This window comes from Propithecus coquereli, unplaced genomic scaffold, assembly GCF_000956105.1.
Source record: "Propithecus coquereli isolate 6110/MARCELLA unplaced genomic scaffold, Pcoq_1.0 Scaffold600, whole genome shotgun sequence".
In the NCBI taxonomy this organism is placed as follows: domain Eukaryota; kingdom Metazoa; phylum Chordata; class Mammalia; order Primates; family Indriidae; genus Propithecus; species Propithecus coquereli.
Window position 1 is genome coordinate 822,732 of NW_012151953.1, and position 8,220 is coordinate 830,951.

Consider the following 8,220-nt stretch of genomic DNA (forward strand, 5'->3'; position numbering starts at 1 on the left):
GGAAACCTGGCAGCTGGGATGGAGTTTGTGGGGTGGCCCCTGGGGACACAGAGCACTAGCCACCTCTCCAGCAGGACCAAGAGTCCCCAAAAGACAGCCGCTGGGTCGCTTCCAGCCCCACCCCACCAGCTCTGGGCCCCCATCCATTTCCCCCGGGTTCTGGGATGAGAATTTGGTTTTCCTTCTTGCCCCTCACATTGGAGGATTTGTCCTTAACTCAGGGGAAGTGCACAGCCCTGGCCAAGAGGAGGGTCCTTGACCCAGAAACAGCTGTTTTGAGAACAAAGGGTCACTAAGGGGGGAGGGAAGTCAGGGAGGACAGGCTGAAGGGAGGAGGAGAACCCAGGCAACGTGCCATGGGAAATCCTAACAAAATGAGGACGGGGGTGGGGCTGGATGGGGGCCAGACAGTGATGACAGGAAGTGGTCCAGGTAAGGGATGTCCTGTAAGGCAGAGAGCTGAGTGGCCAGGGGCTTCAGGAGCTTTCTCTGGGAGCCCGTTTGGGTAGAGAAGATTCACTAATTAATTAAGTAATTAAATCCATATTAATTCAACAACTCCTCTGCCAGGCACGGGGGAGGGGTGACCTGTGCTTGGCGTTGGGGAGACAGGGCTGGCCAAAGCAAGGCCTCTTCCAGTTCAGGCACTTCACTGCCCGGTCAATGACCATTCAATGACTGTGAACTTCAAGAGGTCAGGAAGGGGAGTTGGGGGGGCCCACAGGAAGCATAGGCAACCCTTGGGGAACCCCAGTAGCATGCCCCGGCATCCGCCATGGGTGTCAGAAAGGATTGGAGACTACATTCCAATTCCAAATCTGCCAGTAGCAGACTTGTTCTGTGACCGCCACCTCGGGCAAATATTTTGCCTCTTTGGGACTCCGCCTCCCAATGTGGAAAATATTTACTCAGTGCTGGCTACAGATCAGAAACTGTTCTGCACTTTCTGCATTTAGTTCATTCAATTTTCACAAGAACCTTCTAAGGTAGTTAATATTATTCCCATTTTACAGAAAAGGGACACTGAGGCACAGAGCGGCGAAGTCACCTGCCTAAGAGCCCGCAGCTGGAAAGCGGTGGAGCTGGGACTGAAACAGCAGGTGGGCTCAAGAGTCCATGGTCTCCACCGCTGCCATATAAGGACGCGGTGGGACAGAGGATTTTCCACCGTCCTGGCAGCTGGAAGCTCTGAGAGCACAGGGTTGGGAGTCCAAGACGCCCATCCTCCCGCGGAGGAGGGAGGCCAAGGAGGATCCGGTTGGCGGTGAACTCTGGACCAGGCCAGCCGGTTGCCGTGGAGACGGCAGGGCGTAGGCGGCTGGCCAGGCCGGTTGCCCCGCGGGGCAGTTCCGGGGAGCTCCCTCCCGCGGGTTGCGGGGAGTGGCACCGGGCGGCACCTGGGGCTGTGTTTTCCCGGCAGCCGGAGCCACAGGAATTCAACCCTCTCAGACCCCGGAGACCCGCAAGTTCCCCCCGCTGGCCGCCCGAGCCTCCTCCGACCTGAACTCAATCCCCCACGAGGCCGCCCTTATCTCCAGTTCATCTGCGTGAATTATTTACTGTGCCTGGCGGCCTCCCCGGCGGCTGTGCACGGGGCCTCTGTGAACCTCAGCGTCCTCGTCTGTGACGCTGGGGTGTGTGGGGGGTGATGCCTGCTCTGGTTGCTTCCAGAACTGCTGATAAAAATCAAAAAGGTAATGTGGAGGAATGACCTCTGCAACCACAAAGCATTGTATGGGCGCACAATGTTACCGTTATCAGTATTTTTAATTTTTTCCATTATTTTATGTTATTAATATCCTTACCTTGTGCTGCAGTGCTAAGTGTTCGGCATATGTTTTCTTATTTAATTCTCCCAGTGATCCTACCAATCGGCGACATTGTATATTATCCCATTTCCTCTCCAGAATGAGCTGGTTATCACACCTAACGTTTGAGGAAATGACTGCCATCTTTTTCGAACTTACCGTGTGTGCCAGGTCCAGCCCTAAGCGCCTTACATGTGCTGTCCCATCTAATCCTGACAGCCCAGTGGAGGATTCTACTACTACGACAATGACTAAATGTCTCGGAGGCACGTATGAGGTGCCAGGTCCCGCACTAAGCTCTTTACACATATTGATTGATTGATTTAATTCTCACAACAACTCTACGAGGTAGGTACTACTATAATCTCCATTTGGCTGGGCAGGGTGGCTCACGCCTGTAATCCTAGCACTCTGGAAGGCTGAGGTGGGAGGATCACTTGAGCTCAGGAGTTCAAAACTAGCCTGAGCAAGAGCGAGATTTTGTCTCTACTAAAAATAGAAAAATTAGCCGGGCATGGTGGCGTATGCCTGTAGTTCCAGCTACTTGGGAGGCTGAGGCAGGAGGATCGCTTGAGCCCAGGAGTTTGAGGTTGCTGTGAGCCAGGCTGACATCACGGCACTCTACTCAGGGCAACGGAGTGAGACTTGGTCTTAAAAAAAAACAAAAAAACCCTCCATTTAACAGATGGGGAAACAGAGGCATGAGAGGATGGAAGCTTCCGGAGGGCAATGTATTGTTTGCTGTTATCTGGAGAACAGTGTCTAAATTTGTTAGGAAGGAAATAAATAAACCTTCTACGGACTCAGTGGGCCCACCAATCTCCTGTATTGTGAAGAAACTGGGGCCCAGATAGGTTGAGGGTCTTGACTGGAGTGACACAGCCAGGCCTTCCCTCCTTGCTGTCTAGATGAGGTCTGGGGAGAGCCCCTGGGTGGTCTCTCGGCCACTGGAGCCTGACTGTGCTCCCACCGCTGGCAGAGAGGGGCTGACATGTGTGGGGGCATTTCTGAGATGCCTGGAGGGTGGTAGGGTGGCAGGTCTTCCTGGAATCCCAGCTGAGCTGGAAGGGATTAGCATCCTGGGGTCTGAGCAGACAGAGGCGTTCAGTCAGCACAACAATGTGCCTTGTGCCTGGGATTGACTGGTCTATTCCCTTGAAGAATGCAGAGAGACTTCAAGTTTTATTCAATCCTAGTCTCGACATCAGGGAAGTGGGTACCTGCAGGGCATATGGTCTAAGCTAGTCATGGCAGCTGCAGTGCAGTCTGCAAGCTACATGCTTTGGGGAGCTACAGTCTACATGCTACAACTCAGCAAGGCCTCACAGCAGCCCGCAGAAGCAGCGCTGTGTCGCCCCACCAAGGTCTAGAGAAGTAGAAATTTGTCCAAGGGCGTCAACAGGGAGCCTGCAGACCCAGGAGTCAGCCTGGCCTCTCTGATGCCTGCATTAACCTGAACCCTCAGTACCCATTCCGTGAGTGACCCTGGGCCTGTTCCTTTACATCTCTGACCCTTGTCTATGAAATGGAACCATGAATCCAGGCATCAGGGGATTGCTGGAAAGGCGATAACCATGATAAATTACCCAGCACCTAGTAGGTGCTCAATAAATAGCGGGTTCTTTCCCTGAGCTTCCTGGGGCTCTATCCTCAAGTCTGAGCTTTGGGGTAGTCCTGGGGGTGTTGGTGCAAGGGGGTCAGGGCAGAAGCTTGGGAGGAGGCCTGTAATGCCCGCCCTGTACTGCCCTATGAAGCAGGGCCTGCCCGTCTCTGCCAGTCCTCTCCCACTCTGCTGTGCTGCCTGGAGGCTCAGAGTGGGCTGTGTTGCACCGGCATCAACAGGCCTGGTGAAATCACCTTCCTGGGCCATTCTCTAAATAGTCATGGGGATCAAGGGCAGTTATGAGAGCAGATGGGGTATGGTCTACACTGCAAGCCTCATCTCCCCCTGCTTCTCCATCAGCCTGTTGTGACGCCCTAGCCACACTGTTCTTTCCAGAATGTCCTACTTTTCATGCCTCTGCACTTTTGCATATGCTGTTCTTTCAACCTCTCACCCTTTCCATTTAGCCAAATCCTACCCATCTTCCAGGTTTCAACTGAGACGTCACCTCCTCCAGGAAGCCTTCCCTGAGAGCCCTCCACCTGAATTAGGTCCCTTTACTTAGGCTCCTGTGGCCCGGAGCTTCCCTCTGTCCAAGCAGGGTGTATCACTGCTGATCTGCCCTTCCCCGTCACACCACGTTTCCCTCTTGGGCAGGTGCTGGAGCTCTCGCATTGGCCTCGGTCACCCAGGGCTTCACGCAAATGGCTGGCGCGTGGCAGCGCCTCGGTGGGTGCTGTTGAATTCATGTTATAATAATAACAACAATAACTTGCCTATGTAGAGCTCTTTCCCAGTTTCTGAAGCCTTTTTTTGCAACTATATCCCGAGCCTCACAGAAAACTTGTTGTTTGAGGTAGGTAGGGTTTGAATCAGTGTTTCCATTTTATAGGGAAGAACATGAGGCTGCAAGAAATTAGGTGCATCGCCCAGGTGGCCGGTCCCACCGCCCACACTGTCTTGCCTGAGGCAGGCATGGGTGCACTTGTGATATATTTGGCCCAGAGTGGGCGTCTCAGCGTTCTCATTCCAGGCTTTCCATCTGGGGGGTGGAGAGGAGGGGGGCAGCGTGGTGGCTTTCAAGGCTCGGTGGGGAGCTGGGGCCAGCTTTGCTGGGGGGCGGCGATGGGGTGGGTGTGTTCTATGGAGAGGAAGCTGGAGGAGGCAGTGGTTTTCTTCTGTGAAGGTTTGTTCACCCCTGTGCTGTTGATGCCACAGAAAACTGAACATTCCGGGGAAAAAATCCCAAACAGGGGACCGACTAAGTAAACTATGGTCCATCAACTCCGAATATTTGGTGGACATTAAAAATAATGTGTCTGCAGCTGGTGCAAGGACGTGGGGAAGCGCATGCGCATCTGCACAATGCTCGAGGCAGAAAGGAAAGTGGAGAGGAGGGTGCCTGCGGTAGGAGACGCCTCAGGGAATGGGTTGAATCCCAGCTCTGCCACTTACTGACCGTGAACTCAGGCAAGCTCACTTTTCTGTGCCTCAGTTTCCTCATCTGTAGACAAAATGATAGTCCTACCTTGGAGAGCTGTTGGGAGGCTTAAATGAGTTAATACCTGCAAAACACTTAAAATAATGCTTAGCGTGTGTCGTTAAGTTTAGTTATAGTATCATCATCGTCTCAGCTTTGTCAAATCTGTGTAAGAAGAAACGAAAAGAGGGAAGAGAATGTTGACAGTGTTTTCTTTGGGATGTGGGTTAATGGATGGTTTTTACTTTCTTTTTTTCCACTTCCCTGAATTCTCTAAATATTTTACAATGGGGAGGTGTTACTTTTATTATCACGAAAGGATAAACTTTACTTCCCCTCAAACGACAGTAGTCCGAGAGGCACGCTTCGGAGAACTTTTCTTTTGGATGCAAGCAGGTGCCTGCAGGGACTTACCTCCATCATTAACACCTGGGACACGCTGAGAACACACCCATGGAAGGGCAGTTCCCAGCAATCTTTCTCCAAACAGATCAGGCCATGCCTTCCATCTCTCATCTGCTTGTTTAATAATTTTATACGATGCCTATTGAAACGTAGAGCCAGGCTGTTTAGATACCCACAACCATAAACTGTCACCACCTGATGACAACGAGAATTCCCCAGGCAGGGCACATCAGAAGCGAAATTGAATCATTCTGACCACTCCTGTCATCACCACACTCTCCCTCTATTGAGTAAGACAAGGACATTTACAGTGAAGCCAACGCCAGCTGCTGTGTAAGCTGATACGGGCTCTGTCACAGTTGGCTGGCCAGGCCGGCAGCCTGCCAGGGAAGGCCAGCTGGCGAGCAAACACCTGAGCCAAGCACATAGTAGGTGCTCAATAACGCCTCATCAAATTCAACTGGAGTTTTGTTAGTTCCAGCCATTGTGTATAACCACCATTGTCAAGAACTTATCACCTCTCACCTCTCCATCCCTCTATTTTCATCCATCCATCCAACCATCCAACCATCTGTCCTTCCATCCATCTGCTGTAGTTTGAGCATGTGTTGGAAACTTAATGCCTAATGCAACAGTGTTGGGAGGTGGAACCTGTGAGAGGTGATTAGGTCATGAGGACTCTGCCCTCATGAGTGGATTAATGTCATTATCAAGAGAGTGGGTTTGTTATAAAAGTGAGTTTGTCAGCTGGGTGTGGTGGCGTGCACCTGTTGTCCTAGCTACTCAGGAGGCTGAGGCAGGAGGATCGCTTGAGTCCAGGAGTTTGAGGTTGCAGTGAGCTAGGCCGACACCACGGCACTCACTCTAGCCCGGGCAACAAAGTGAGTACTCTAGCCTGGGTGATAGAGTGAAACCCTGTCCCAAAAAGAAAAAAAAAAGGGGAGTTTGGTCCCTTCTTGTGCCCCCTTACCCTTCCTCCTTCTGCCATTGGATGATGCAGCGAGAAGGCCCTCACCAAATGTCAATTCCTCAACCTTGGACTTCCCAGACTCCAGAACTGTAATAAACACTCCTCTGTTTATTCTGTTATAGCAGCCTAAAATGAACCAAGACTCCAACCGACCATCTGTTCTATCTGCCCATCCGTTGTGAAGCAGTGGACGGTGGATAAGTAACTAGACCCTAGAGTCAGACTGCCTGGTTTTAAATCATTTGTGATTGAGAGTCACACAGGTGACCTGACACTGAGGTCACAGAGCAAGTTCAGAGTGCTGTGAGTGCAGAGAGGAGGGGTCTTACACCCAGCTGGAACCTCAAAGGAGGTTGCTGGAGGGGGAGACTTGAGCACCCTTGTCACCACCATCATCACCCCTGAGATTCCTTTGACCAGTGGTGGGGCTGTGGTCAAACGGAGTCATGGGCAAGGCTGGCCTGTGAGCCCCTGCCTGGTCCCTGGCGTGCGTCCTCCCCCCAGCACCTCGGCTCTCCCTCCCTGGCCTCTATTTCCTACTCTGCTGCCCTCCCTAGGCCTGTTGTCCATTCTCCCCGACTCCTGAACACCCCCGCCTGTCAAATGCACCTGTCCCTCGAGCCTGCTTCTTGCTAGATGACAGCTAATTAGGATGATGACCTGGCTTGCGTAAAGCGTGGGCACTACCCTGTTCCCGTGACAGCCCTCCCTGACCACATTTGTCATCCTCGTCATGTACCCAGTAAATGCATTCCCTGTGCACAATGAAATCGCCTACTGTGGACATTGTGCGTTACTCAGTACTATTTGTGTGCAATTATCAAGTATTTTGAGCACTGACTGTGTGCGCTGACTGCATTATTGAACACATAATGTGTGCCTTTACTGTAAATTTCAACTGGATTTAGCTTTCAGCTTTCTTCAGAAGACAGCATGTTGGAGTAGGGAGGGTAGGTCCCAGTCAGACAGGCCTGGGTTTAAATCTCACCTCACCTCTGGCAAGCTCTGTGTCCTTGGGCAAGTCGTTTAATGTCTCCAAGCCTCCTGTGTCCTTATCTGTTAGATGGAGATAGTAATACCCTGCCTGCCTGGCAGGGCGGTGGAGAGGGTTATAGGAGGGTTATGCAACAATGTGGAAAGGGTCATTGCAAACTGTCAAGCACTGTGTCCACGTGAGAGTCATTGCAGGAGCTTTATGTGCAGGGCAGAGGCCCAAGTGGCTGGGGATGCAGGGGCATTGGGGGCGGGCTGGCTGTGACCAGTGTCCAGGGGTGTGGCATTCACCACACAGTGGCCTAAGACTGACTGGCATCTGCTTGTCCTCCCCCGGGTCTAATTATCCAGGGCCTTGCAGAAAGTCTTACAAGAGTTCACCCACACCAGTGTCCCCCAGGGTCCCCATCACCGTTGCTGGGCACCTTCCCTTATGTCCTCCCCTGGGGATTCATGTCATCCACCCCCTGGGTCTCTGTTCCTTGCCTGAAGGAGTGATTCAGCATCTCACCAATCACCCCAACTCCCTTCCTTGGGTTTTAAATCAGCAGAGAGATGGTTCTCCTACCGTGAGATCTCTTTGGAGAGGCCTTGCCCTCACGCTCTGATTCATCCGTGCACTCATTCGGCAAGCATTTATCAAGCCCTACCATGCGCTGGGCTCTGTATGTGAAACAGGCTGTCATGGATGACCAGTGCTGAGCTCTGGAAGCGTCTGCGGAGGTTGCAGGCACTCCCCTCCCCTGCCCATGGGTCTCCTCACTTGGCGCAAGAGGCGCAGGGGCAGTGATGGGGTCGGGAATCGTCCCTGGTAATAAAAAGCATAAACTTGCAATCGGGTGCACCCGTTCTGATGCTTCTGTGTCCAAAGACTGTCAGATATCACAACCTGTTCAGACTGCTGCAAATGGGGGGATCGGGAGAGATGCTGGAACTATAGACAGAGTTGAGATTATGGATT